Source organism: Bombus flavifrons, chromosome 3, assembly GCF_040668555.2.
Source record: "Bombus flavifrons isolate JBK064 chromosome 3, iyBomFlav1_principal, whole genome shotgun sequence".
Classification (NCBI taxonomy): Eukaryota; Metazoa; Arthropoda; class Insecta; order Hymenoptera; family Apidae; genus Bombus; species Bombus flavifrons.
In genome coordinates, this window is record NC_138444.1 from 17,928,286 (window position 1) to 17,943,186 (window position 14,901).

General features: G+C 37.4%; 1 protein-coding gene across 3 annotated transcripts in view; it reads right to left on the reverse strand.

The window, feature by feature from the left end:
• The window catches only part of LOC138178061 (zwei Ig domain protein zig-8), a 368,687-nt gene that overhangs the window by 114,833 nt on the left and 238,953 nt on the right, over positions 1-14,901 (reverse strand). The gene's annotated exons all lie outside the window — the stretch shown is intronic.

Consider the following 14,901-nt stretch of genomic DNA (forward strand, 5'->3'; position numbering starts at 1 on the left):
AGTTCGCATGATCGCGTTGCCGCTGAAATTAGGATATAAAATGTTTGTTTAAAGTTGAGGAGACGCGCAGATGTCGCGAATGGTTGAAACTTTTAAATTATGCACGTCCCGTGGTTCCATATTAGCGAAATTTCGTTACAAAACAACGTTTTGATGAAAATTTCGTAGCTCTTTATGTAGATTTGATACGGATAGGAGGAAGGATATTGAATATCTCGTATTAACTTTCCATGTTTGGAATTTTCATTAAATTTTACCATTCGGAACCAATGAATGGAAAAACGCGATAAACAACTTATGGTTAAATTTAAATATTAAATACATATATCGAACCTTGTAACTTAGTTTTATAATGCTGATAATACAATCGGCTGTTTTCCAACTCGTACAATCTTTTAGTTTCGTTATACGAATATTTTAACTGATCAAACAACAGCTTCGATTTAAGCAAAATATATATCAGCTGAAAATTATTTGTTACCATTGTACCGAATTAAACGAGCGAAGAAAAATTTTGCCAAGCAGAAATATACAGAATTTTTTACATTGCCGTGGTTAAATTTTCATCTCCGTGTGGCGATTGAATCAATTAATTGATCTTGGTTTGCCGTTAATTTTCACGAAGATGTTCAAATTAGAACAAATCGATCACAAACTATTTGTGGTTTCGCGTTAAATTCTACCATGTGCTGAAGAGGCTATGGCTACCTAAATTGTACGTAACATTACCACCTCATAGTTGTACAAGCGATGCAATTTCTAGTTACAACCTAATTACATTAGTTTCCAGTTTCTAGGTTTTCGCTGATTTTTACCCGATCCTCGCAATAATTTCGCTGTTCGTCATTCTGGATTAATTGCAGAATTCCGAACGTATTTCACATCGAATCGACCGCCATGTAAACTTGATATTTGCCCTGGAAGTTGTAATAAATCGCCATATATACCTACGCCGTAACATCTATGCATATTTCTTGTATATTTGCAATTTCCCGACAATGTCGTCTAAATCGTTTAAAAATATGCTAATCCATAAAATTTATTTTATCCCTGTTTATCTAATCGTCCTAAAAAGTTCGATAAAACCATCTAGTGTGTTACCGTACCAGCGAACGTGTCGATGAAAGTGGTACTTTAAAGTGCCTCGATGAATTTAAACCTTTTAATTGTCCCCGAATCGTGTTAATTCATTCAGCGACAACGACGAAACCAACAGATTCTCTCGTTGCAAAATTTGCTACTCGATTAATTCAATCTTGGCAGCTTTTTCAATGGTTGAACGTGGCTTAAAAGACACCTCTGTCGGTGGGCGACCGCGACAAACGAAATTTCGTGGGGTGGTACGTGCGTCGGTGTACAGCGTTTGCCACTTGGTTCGGTTGCGCGTAAATGGCAGGAATTTTTGCGTGACAAACGGCGCGACCACAATTGGGGCGACGCCGCGTGCAGGGCTGACGTTTGTCAAGCTTTCGTCCATCGAGTTATTTAGGCTGGCCTATAGCAGCCTCGGCGTTTTGTTCCGCAAACCGTTCAACAATTGCGGCCTCCGACTATGAAATTTATATCCGTATTCCGCAAGCGTATCCGCGGCACAGCCGAACAACCGTGACGAGTAAGCCCAATCATTTCTTCGGTTATCGACACGTGAAATTGTTCGATCGGTCGCGTATTGCATCACGACGACACGCAACTCTCGGTCGTATTATTGGTCGATGATAGTTTTCGACCGGACAGCGCCAGGACAGAGCCCTGGTGACAGTGCGGCCACTGGCTCTGATCCATTACTCGGCAAATCAATTAGGGCGCAGGCACGATCTGCGTGAGCTACGCGGTGAAAAAAAAAGTGTCTAAAACAAAGCGTTTAATCGGATTTTGTTTTATCGGCCGCACACACCGAGACCACGCTGGCAAATATTTCACGGAAACAACAGGAAACCCTGCTCTGTCCTCTCCACCTCCTTTTTTATACCTACGTGTATATGTATGTACCGATATACAGGGTGTTCCAGGGATTAACCATCAAATTCTATGATTATGCAGCGGCACTCGACAACGAAACTTTCTAACGGTTTCGTCGATACAAAGGATATCACCGAAGCGTAAAGCCGACACGCCTAACGAGCCATCGATATCCCTACGGTCCTTCCGCCGAATATTTGCAAGAAGGAGTACGTGGCAACGTAATGGGGATATCGAGGGGCGACAAAAAGAAACGAATCGGATCGAGGTAACAGTGGAGCCGTAACCGAGAAGCGAGAATCGTCAGTCGGAATCGAGAATTGTACGAAAAGAGTCGTAAGCGAGGATCGTTAATAAATATACCGTTGAACATCGCCGAGTATTTCTTCGGCACCCTGCACCACAATTATCTCAGTTACAATTAGACTACGGATTTTTATACGATTACGAGAGTTTTGGAAACACAAACATGTATAGGACGCATACGATATGCAAGACGATAGAAGATATTCGTTCAAGTATTCAAGAAATCCAAGAAATATTAAATATCCAAGTATTAAATATCCAAGAAAAACAAAGCTTTGTTTCGGCAAAAATTTGAAATACTGCTCGTCTTGAGGAGCAACTTAGTTCAGAAAATTTCGTCAGCTTATCAGCTGTTTTCAAAAGGCTTACGTCTCGAACCTAACAGGTTGTCTTCACTTTTCCATTGCCTGTACCTGATTATCAAATCAGACAACAGAAAAATTAGAAAATTAACAAAAGCGTACTTAGGCAGCTGTAGCATAGAATACATCGACGAAGTTTGGCTGTTTAATCGTTGGACACCCTGTGTATATAAATGTACGATATATATGGACCAGAGACACGTATATATCGGTGCCGATGTAGGGTGGAATGGGGTCTGTATTTCAAAAATTCTATACTAAACCGGTATCGAGCGTGATTTTTTCCCCGAGCTTGTAGTTCTTTGAAAAATATCGCGGTGAAAATAGCCGCGTTATTAGCGGCATGTCGATTGCCACGTTCCCTGTTCAGTGATGTAATTTTTTAATTGAACCAACTATATCGCTGTGGTTGCTGCGGTTGTCAGTTTTTCCGTGTTACAGAGGATCGCCAGGGATGAAACGTTGCCACAGGGTTTCAAGAAAAATCCCTTGCTTCACCGATAATAGCTTTACCAATCGAATGGTTCTGATCGTCCGTGGATTTCGCTTGTTAAAAGTACGATATCTAGGACAATAAGTGCGCGGTAATAAATGAACAGGTATCGAGAAGGTTCATGGCAAGCGGACAATCGTGAAATGCTTCCGATAACGTACCGATAACCAACGACCGGCACACTTCATAACCGATGGGCTGATGACGGTCATCCACCAGACGGCAAGGGAGTGCACGCGGCAGCAGGAGGTCCAGGGCCCAGACCCAACACCCAGGGGTCCTCCCTACTTCATGAGATAACCACTCGTGTAGGGATGCGACCGACAGTCTTGGAAAGTCACGGCTGAAGTTCGCAAGTAAACTGTCATCAGTGTAATCAAGGTGTTAGCAAATAAATTCTCTCTTTTTTTATTTTCATCTTCGATTTCATTTTTCTATTTTACGCGACAGTTCCATGGGACGGAACGTTGGCGATTTTGCAACCGTGAGAAACGCTGCAAATGTCCATGGATTTGCATACAAATGCGAAGACGTGAAATAGATATGGATGACAATGAACTTGCGAGATTAAGCATTGTCGAAATTGCAACTCAACATATTTGGTGTTGACAATTTGGTGTTGGGCCATGTACAGAGGTAAGGTCAAAGTCTAAAGGTTCGTTGTCAGGTGTGGAATGACGCGGATTTGGGTATAGTCACAAAAGCACCAGGTGAGACATCAGCGCTTTATTCCCGCACAGTTCTAACCTAAATAACCCTCGTGCCGAATGTTTGATGGAATGTCGGAATCACGTTAGCAATAATCGAATATATCGCGGAACTAATATTGTGGTAGCGACGCGATCTTGATTACGTTACTCCGGCAAGGTGACACACGCTGCGGGCGTGCACTCACGGACTTGACCAACTTGCTAAGGGCCCAAGGTGAAGAGTAATAGACAGAAAGGTGGCGAACCGTGTACTACATGCACGCTGGGAGATACTCCGGACTAATGCAGCGCACGATCGAGTACGTAATATCGTTATGCTGTATCCTAACTTTATCGATGGAGTTTCAGCCAACTCCTCTCTCCAATCTTTGTCCATTTCGTTAACTGCATAATTAATTCAACTCTATGCATTCTCAACTTTTTCGTTCCATCAATGGAAATTCGAGAAACTTTCGGCGCGCACCGTTTTTCACGATGAAAGTTTTATTGCTTTTTGACGACGTGCATTTTGATCGGATTTTGCGAGGAATATAAAAAAATATAGATTGATATTGGTTCACGTCGCTTCTCCGCATCGCACATACTACGCGAAATGGTAATTTCGCGAATTTAGTAATCCGTCTGTAAGCAGCGAAAACGCAGGAAACGTTTCCTTGGAAAAGGTGCATTTACAGCGATGCACAGTTTATCGGTTTCAACAAAGTTATATTATAGCGTAAGGTCTCCGTTGATTTATGTCGCATATTCGACGACCATCTGTTTGAATTTAACTGGTAAAATTCAAATGTCGCATTTAAGATTCATTCACATCACGTCGTACATTTTAGCTTTTTAATAACGTCGATTTCGACGAGATTTTTAATGGAATGTACGAGATATTAAACGATACAATTTATAAATTACCGAGTTATTTAAAAAAAATGCTACGATATTATGAAAAGTATAAATTGGTACGCGCGTTGAAAGAATTATTATAAATTTTAACTTTTATCCGATAAACGATCGAACTTGCTTAAATACGTACGAAATTATTCACGCGGAGTCGCGTCAGAAACAAAGAAGATAAAAGCACGAAGAAACATATGTCCATGAAATTTCATTTCAAAATATATTACCAATAGAGTAACGACGAAACCGTGTAATGTTATTAATTATATAGAACAGCGAAAATTCAATTCCATCGATTACTACGTTTCTTTGTGCACGAATGAAGTTCTCGATCGCTGCGTTGAAAGCACGAGAATCGAAAATGTTATTACATCGTGCAGCTCTTATTGAAAAGAGAAACGATCGATTTTCGATAAATTCTCTAATAAAGTATTAAATATAAAAAACACGGAGAAAGAATAGTATAACGAAATAATGGAAACAACAACCACGAAGCAGAGATTTGCGCGATGGGTATAAATAATTTAAACGATAATAATACTGTTTATTGTCTTTTTAATCGGCAACGTACGAATTGTTTACGTTTCCAAAATAATTTTGTCACTGCGTAAACTTTTTCCTATTGATAAAACAATAAATTCTCATCTTTAAATCCGTACAGATAGATATAAAAATAATACGGCTTATTTAGCACAGGATTCAACGTTCCAGTATACACAAGAGAATTTTTATTGGAAAATTTAATTTTTCGAAAATTCACCGTCCAACGAAACATTTAAAATTTAATGCCATTTTATTTATCCATGAATAATATGCAAATCCTCGCTGTTTTAACTCTCCCTCAAATTAAATTAATAAGGTTAATACGTGGAACTACAGACGAGCAGCTCGTAAACCTATTAAAACGTTTTATAGCTTTTTCTTTATAGAAACAACAAAAATTTAAATAAAATTCCAAAGCATGTATATTTACAAGCATCGTCTATTATTTTATGCGATTAACACGAAGAAGAACTACGCTCTAGTTGCAGCAAATAGACGACAAAGAATCGAAGCAAGTAAAATAGGAAAATTCCATTTCGCCAATAGATTCCTCGTTTCGTATAATCGTTTACTGTGAGCCGTTGATCATGCAACAGGATTTTAATTAAGTCAGCCGTAACTTGGTGAGATGAACGCATCAAGCGAAGCAACAGCGCGGAGGCAATCTTGTTTAAAGTCGCGCTTAGTCTATCTGAATAATTAAGCGGAGAGTAACGTTTTGGATGATGATAGAAACCAACGAAGGAAACACCTGAAATCGATTCGATTAAGTTTCTAATGTCCGCAACCGGATTAAAATGTTGCACAGTTTCGTATCTTATTTATATTCATTACTTGCATCGACCAGTTGCAATCGACTCTCTTATACATAAATATCAGCTCATTTAGTTTCATATATTGTATAATAAAATGTGAAAATCAACGTTGATCAATCGATCACGATTCTATGTTCGTTTTATCTATCTTCGGACGATTCCGAAAAAAATTACAACAATTTCTTGCTATCAATAAGGGTGCTGGTAGGTGATGGAGAGACATCTAGAATCGAGTTGATAAGAGTGGTGAACGAACGATTGGGACGCAGGGTGGGTCGATCGAACGTCGTTTATTTACAGCGCTGTGTTTGACGCCCTCGGTTAAACGATCTCGGTAAAATGGCTCTCGGAGCCAATCAAAGCGTAATAGAATGTTCTGAATAAATTGTACTTGCGATGGAACCTCTATAACAGCGCATCGTTTGAAAAGCATCGCGGATTAGCGAAAAAACTATAGCCCTTTGCGGCTGCACGATGGCCTGTTCGTTTATCCTGCCTTTTTCATAGCTATCTCGCTTAAAACAGTTTGTTTTCCTACAATTCGTTATAGGATTGATGGAGAAAATTAGTGTTTCTAGATTCGACAGCGACTTTTTAAATCAGACGTTTACGGATTTGTTCATGCTTAAAACGTTTTGAGTTTTTAACTTGAAACGTTAAAACTTTGAATCGAACTTTCGTGGTAATTTGTCTTCGAATGTCAAAAACTAAGATCAGTGATTTTTAAGTATCGTAATCGTCAGATGTTTATTCTTCAAATAACGAACTGGCTATTTTGTTAGCAAGAAATTATCACACTGTAGACACTGCTTAATATTTAATTAACGTCGGTAACACCAAATTTCTCGCTTTGTACGTCGTTCTACTTTTTCCTCCAACGCAATTCCCTCGTATTTCGAATGAAATGCAGAACAAAATCCACGTGTCATATATCACGAGAGAATCGCAATGGCTCTAAATCGTCGGCAGCGAGTCCCAAAAATTGTTCTCATGGCAAAAGCATTCTGTCGAACGACATCGAAGATGTCGAACTGTCGCTGCCGATCTATAGAATCTGTTCATCGCCATAAGTATTACCATCTACCTACAGCTGCCGATATGTGTCGGATAGTCAAAATCTAGCGTTTAATCGCGTCCCTTTTCCACGAATTTATTGGAAACGCCGTATGTTTTATTCAAAACCTCTTGCTTCTCTCCCTTTAACTGAATTCCCTTCCTCCTCTCCTCCATTTCTCTCGCTTTCTCTCTCTCTCTCTCTCTCTCTTTCCCTTTTTCGACAACCGTGAATACAGAACAAGCTCGCGCGCGTCACGTGTCGCGGCACAATCATCGCGCGCTTTCGGGGATGATTAAATTTTCAACAGCTCGCTTGACAGAATTCCCCTCCTCGCAAGAGAAAAGCTGCGAGAGCAGAGAGAGAGACAGAGAGGGAAGGGAAAATATACAGAGAAAAGAGAAGCGTCGCATTCATTATCGCGGTTACCACTGATTTTTCCCTGTCCCGACCGAATTTCGCGTTTCGCGACACTGCGGGATGCGTCAAACCTGATTTCCATCGGTTTTCCTCGTTGTTCGCCGGAATAGGTTGCCCGTGAAACAGTTTTAACCTGATTGATACGGATAACAGTTGGGAAAATCTATATTCGAGTAGTCATTTATTTACTTTATCCTTTGATGCAATATGTATATATTTAAAATATGTTATATTAGACGTAGAGTTACTATAGTAGAATTAACATAGAAAAGTGTGACACGATTCAGATTGATTTTGAAAAAATGTTTCATTTAGAAACGATCGTTCGAATGAGCTAAATTAATTAAATAGACAAGTAGCTAAATAGACGAACATTATGAGTAACAATAGAAATTTCATCGAGTTGACTTTCACTACGATAAATTAATCATTTTCAACGATTTAATTTCTCAAATCGTCTAATTAGACAAACGAAATTCTATGATTGCTTAACAATACGACGTATCGAGCATTTGCGTAAATGCTCTGATGCGATGTGCAGGTAGATGTGCCAGCAGTATATTGCTATTGCACTGTAAGCTAAGTATGAGCTGAATTAATTAAATAGACAAATAGCTAAATAGACGAACATTATGAGTAACAATAGAAATTTCATCGAGTTGACTTTCACTACGATAAATTAATCATTTTCAACGATTTAATTTCTCGAATCGTCTAATTAGAGAAACGAAATTCTATGATTGCTTAACAATACGACGTATCGAGCATTTGCGTAAATGCTCTGATGCGATGTGCAGGTAGATGTGCCAGCAGTATAGCGCAATAGTCAGCGACCAATCAGTATTACAAATCTCTTAACACAAAGCAGATATTTGGTATGTACGACGTATATGTTACGTGAGACGTAAAGAGGTTCTGTTGTAGCAACCGAACAAAGCTAGATTTGTCACACTCTATTAGAGCTGCATTGCTATTGCTATGCGTACCTAAGTCACTATGAAAGTACGTCATTGGTGCCATTATACCATTGTGGGTAATTGATTTACATTTCACAATGCAGTTTCATCGCGGATCTTTTAATATAAACAATATTTTATAGACAATAGGAAATATTAATACAAATGTAATGATTAATTTCATATAAATCTTTGATTATAAAACAAAGAAATGAATGTTTATGCATTCACGTATAGAAAATTTAATGCCTCAAAAGTACACAGACTGCCTATACGTTGTAATTCAGCGATCGAATAGCCCGTGGCCTTTCACACGCATAATTTCCACCAAATGTTCGTTAAAACCTGCTTTTCCGCTAGGAGTAACAATCAGCATTTCTAGTTTCGTTACCGAAATAAGCTTCTAAAACTCTAGTCCGTAATATTTGTTTGACAACTAGAATTATGTTCACCCGGAATTACATGTTAATTTTGTTATTAACAACTCGTAGCCCGACCGAAAGCTGTTGAATCGAGTTTGCTCGTTGAATGATGGTTGAATAATATACTTGTACTCTATCTACGAACTGTTAACACATACAATTAACCATCGAGGGGAACAAAGTTAGAAATGAACGTTGTGAAACCATTTCGGAGAATATTTAATTGGCAGCGAAATTACAAGTATATTGCAATGATTTACATTTTTCATTGAATTTCCCGTGTTTTATCCGGAGATGCGGCACTTTATTTGAAATGAAGCAAAAATTCCGTCGAAAGAATAAATTTCAAGAGGAGAGAGTAATCAATTTTTCCACTGAATTCTAAATATCAGATGCATAGAATTTTTCAATGCAAAACTGTATTTCGAATAACAACGATTCGCTAATATTTCTAGAACTACGATCAACAGAATTATTCCGAGAGATATTGCAGCGATATTAAGCGGAATAAAAGTTCAATAACAACCATCGAGCAACCATATCGACGTGAATAAGTATTCGCCGAGTGTTTAAAGAAACAGAGAAACAATATTACATTCGTTACGATAATATCGATTTGATCGTAATACTTGCAATAAAGACCCGTTGAAAACAAAGCTCGGCGACTGTTAAAACCTTCGTTAGCACATCACAATGTACATTAATATCAAGATTTAATTAAACCTCGAATCCCTCCGTTAATTCGAATTTTCATTAGCGTCAAGTTCGAAAACTAAAGACGCGATTGACGTCAGGCCGCTAAGACACGGCTAACTTTATCTTCTAATCGTCCGCATAGTGAATTAAGGGAAGACTAGCTGAGTAAATTAGGGTTATATTAAGGAGGTAGAGTTCTCTTGTTGCCCGTAGCAAGCAGAAAGCTGTGACAAGGAGACCGAGACCCCGTATAGAATTATACAAGTCCAGAGCTTCTTCGGGATATGCGAAGCACCTAGACGCTGCAACTCTCTGGGAAGCCTTTAAAGGTCCTCCCAACTCGCTACACGGAGCCACAGGCTCAGGTGGCATATTAAGCGAATAACACGACCAACCAGTGTCAATCACGATGCAAAGGACCTACGAGGAAGCGGAGAATATTAGCGAGGTCAGTTTTTTAATTCTGAAATTTCGGTTGCCTTCCAACGAAAGCTTTAAATATTTAATGTATTAAATTTCGTTTTCATCATAGCTTCGTAACTAGTCGTTATAGAGTAGTTAGAATTTACTTTGAAGCTGCTATATATTTCTAAAACATTTTCTCAAGTGATAAAATTTACTAAATAAGCTTTAAGTTACTAAATTTCGTCCTTGTTATAATTTTCTAGCTAATCGTTGTTTTATTAGAATCTTAAACAGCGTAGTTTTATCAGCTCAAGAATTGTCGATAGATTTTTTCAAAACTCGAAAGAGCTAACAGCTTTCCCTTCTTTCCTCTTTCTCTTTCAATGGTCGTTCTTTCACCGCCAAGACAGAATTTGCAACACGTTGACGCAAACTGTTGTCCTGCAAACTAATTGCGATATAATGTTCCAAAGGTATGGACGAAATACGTATACATTCTTGGTGGGAGGGGGGAAAAAAACGAGCGTTTCGTACCGCGAAATCATTTTTGCTCCAGTCACAAGTTCACGTTAAAAAACAGCCCTTTTTGGGTGTCCTTTTTTCATGCCATACAGAGTGACAGAAATGTTCTAGCTAGGACAATTTTTTCTACAGCCCAGTCGCTTGGCTAAATCTACTTTCCCAGCCCTTTGACCGGGCCATGTACAAACATGATATCCGAAAAGAAAGTTTGCAGATCGTTCAGCTTTCCAATCTCTATTTACACGTAGCGAACATTTCTAATTAGTCAGTTGCGAACATAAAATTCATAACGTCATGAGCGTTTTCTTTCTCGAAGCGAAAGCTCTGTGTTTCCTGGGAGCTTGGTTCGTTAAAATGAGTCAACTTTATCGACTGTTTACACCTCTCTTATAACAAATTCTAATTCGTCGTGAATTCGTTGCTCTGTTTTTGACAATCTGAATTAAACGTTTAAAATTGCACTGCAAAAACACGTTGGAAGATTAAACTGTACAATCTAGTACAATTCTTCGAAACCATACGAATTTATCCTAAGATAACGTTAAACGCAAGAATTTCTATGTTTCGTTAGACGATAATTTCGCAGGGATATAAAAGCCAAGTTAAACTACGTATTCCTCGCTCAAAGGTAGCAGAGAGCAGCGATATTTCAGAAACGGTTTAAAATCGTTGCTTTTAATATTTGACGGAATTATTTTATTCCATCGCGCGATATTATTTATTTCCATAATATTTTATTTCCATCAGCTTAACTGCTCATTAAAAACGGAAAAAGGGAAGAACGAACAAAAGATGGTATTATCGAAAACGAAGAGAATGAAAACTCTGGTCTTTCTTGATTCGTATTATTTGCGATTATTGCCAATTGCAAGTGACAGAGGTCGCGCGCCGTTCAGGAAATTAAAAGATCGAAGAGTCCACGCCACACCATTAGGTCGTGCGTCCCTAATGAAGCTTGAAATGAATACGCATGGCATTGATCATAGGCGGATTAAAAGCGAATAGAGGTCGGCGAATAGATTGCAAATCTGGATCCGAACCACCTCCACTGACTACGTTAAATGGAGTTATGGTCGTACGACACGTTCAACCAAACAAAATAGTTGGTAAGTTGGTGTTTGCATCGATGATTAAATGAAACATGGAATTTATCTGTCTCTATGGAGCTAAATGCACAACGAAAAGTGTTTTCCAACGAATAGAAATTTTGGAAATCACAATGCGCTTAATAAAAGCACAGGCGATTAAGCAGAAAATATGCATATTTCGCACTAGCGAATGTGATTAAACATAATTGGAGATAAAGCTATTATTGGGCGTTTTTCGTTCGTTCTCTTTTCAATTAATTTTTTGATACCGCGCGTCCGATGATTTGGTTGACAATTCAACGTTAATACGATATCGATTAACTTAGGCGTTGATTTGGTCATTTTTATTTTTTTCAAATTTTATCATAGATTTCTGTTGCTGGGATGCTCGGTCACCTACATCGGCATTTCAATTTTATGTATTTTAACGTAGAAATTCGTATATCGTATTTACAATATATTTTCATATTTACTCCAAATGAGTTATTCTGAACACGATTCTCGATTATAATTACTAAACAAGATAGTAAATAAATAAATAATAGACAAATTTGTTGAGAAAAAATAATCTTATCGTTGTACGATGATACATTACAAGATTATTTGTACAGAAAAGATGATGTAAAAATATATTGATCATGAAGAAATCCATGCTCCGAACGAATTTCCAAGAAAATAGTTGATCGCCCTTTTTTTACAACATCTATGTATATAGCAGCGATTACGACTATGTTTCGGTATTCTACGACCCTCATAATAGTACGTATTAACGTCCCATTTTCGTAATCGTTTTGAATCTTTATGGCCAACAATCGGAATTTATAGTCTTTTGCAAGATTACCTTATTTTACTGTTCACACTTACAACTACGTTTCCATATCGTGTGCGTGTAACGTAATGGCACGAAATCAGGAATAATGTCATTTTAAAACGTTCGCCATTTTATGGCACAGTATTGTAATCAGTTACGTCGCAAGAGCAATAAACTTCATATTTTCAATTTCAAATTACTTTTTCATATTACAGATACTTGTATTATCACGAAATTTCACTTCATAAAATTGCTAATTTTTACTTTATATTTCTTGCAAAACATACCTTCGAAAGTACTACAATCGCAGATTACCTTTACTCTGATTATACGTAATTATCGATGTTTATACGTGCATAAAGTTTAAACGTGATATTACACAAACGCATAGATTTTAATGAACGAATGCTGTTTGGACAATATTCGATGTATAAGCTGGTCGAAAATTCGCGCGTTTACAACGTCGAACAGTTCACAACATGCATTTTCATTAATAGCAAATTTTATCTTTTACCGAACTCGCCGTTTTATTTATCGATCAACAATTTCGCAGGTTTTCATTCGATTCTAAGCTAACAGAATATTCCGGTTAAACAACGCGATTGAGCGTAAAATTAGCGAGCATATTTATCGAAACGTTTATCCGGTGTACCGATAGGAATCTCATAATAACAATAATGGTAATAAATCACGATCGAGTTTAGCGAACAGGGGAAGATCAAACAAAATCTGACATTTCCACGTGCACATAATTCCGCGAAGGCAGTATAAATTAAATTAAAAAAGGTCCTTTGATAGCGATCCTTTGAATATTCGCATAAACATTTTATATCTCATATATGATAATAATTTTGTTTGATATATGTACGATGGTTAACAGATCGAATCGAAATAAATTTAGGAAGGGTTTGTACAACTGATTAATATGCGGCTAAATGTAATCGAGCGTTTAACGTTATGCAGAATATTTATTTTATCGATACGGCGATGGGTATTGTATATAAGTCGAGGAACAGACCCATTTATTAAGTTCGTTAAGTGTTGTACTTTCACACGAAATCGATCTAATCAAAAAGTTATTTATTTATCTTGCGTCTCCATAAATACGTATTTTCTGTCGAAACATTCAAATATAGACGTACTTTTATGTTCTACAAATAATTGTTATAATATATTTTGAAATTTATATTACTCGTAACAAATGAGTGAATTTATCGTCTAATCTAATAGAAGGTTCCATTGGGTCATCGTCTCGTGACCTCTTAGAAACTACACAGAAGATGTATGACAAGATAATTTGCTACCGTGTCGTGGAAAAAACGAAATTCCATAAATTAATACGTATCTTCTATCGAAAGATTCGAATATACACGTACTTTTATATTCTACAAATAATTGTTATAATATATTTTGAAATTTATATTACTCGTAACAAATCGAGTGTCTAATCTAATAGAAGGTTCCATTGGGTCATCGTCTCGTGACCTCTTAGAATCTATACAGAAGATGTATGACAAGATAATTTGCTACCGTGTCGTGGAAAAAACGAAATTCCATAAATTAATACGTATCTTCCATCGAAAGATTCGAATATACACGTACTTTTATATTCTACAAATAATTGTTATAATATACTTTGAAATTTATATTACTCGTGACAGATGAATGAATTTATCGTCTAATCTAATAGAAGGTTCCATTGGGTCATCGTCTCGTGACCTCTTAGAAACTATACAGAAGATGTATAACAAGATAATTTGCTACCGTGTCGTGGAAAAAACGAAATTCCATAAATTAATACGTATCTTTGTAATTACGTATCTTTATAATTGTTATAATATATTTTGAAATTTATATTACTCGTAACAAATGAGTGAATTTATCGTCTAATCTAATAGAAGGTTCCATTGGGTCATCGTCTCGTGACCTCTTAGAATCTATACAGAAGATGTATGACAAGATAATTTGCTACCGTGTCATGGAAAAAATGAAATTGCATAAATTAAAAATTGCAAATGCATAGTTATTTTAAGCTACGTCTTTCTCAGAAACTTTGACATCTTTGGCCAATCAATGTTAGATAAGCGCATTTTTATTTCTCTTGCACGGTGATTCTTTCTTTTTAATTAAAAGCTGCAGGGAGGTCAGGGTGCAACATCTGACCGCACGAACCGTATTCAGATATGGTTTGCGGCCACTCGAGTAATTTCGTTGAGCGGCCAGCCGATAGTTTATGCAGGCTGCATGGGGATTCTAATTGCTCCGATAAAGAATGGAACGTTCGGTGAATTTTGAAAGACTTTCATTAAAGTTCGCTGAACTGCCAACGCCGGTTGCCACGGCGTGTGTGACCTAATTGGTTATAGATATGACAGAATCCATGAATTTTAAATAGCCCATGGTTCGGAAACTCGCACCCCAACCACCGGATCTTGCTCGCCTTTCGATCAA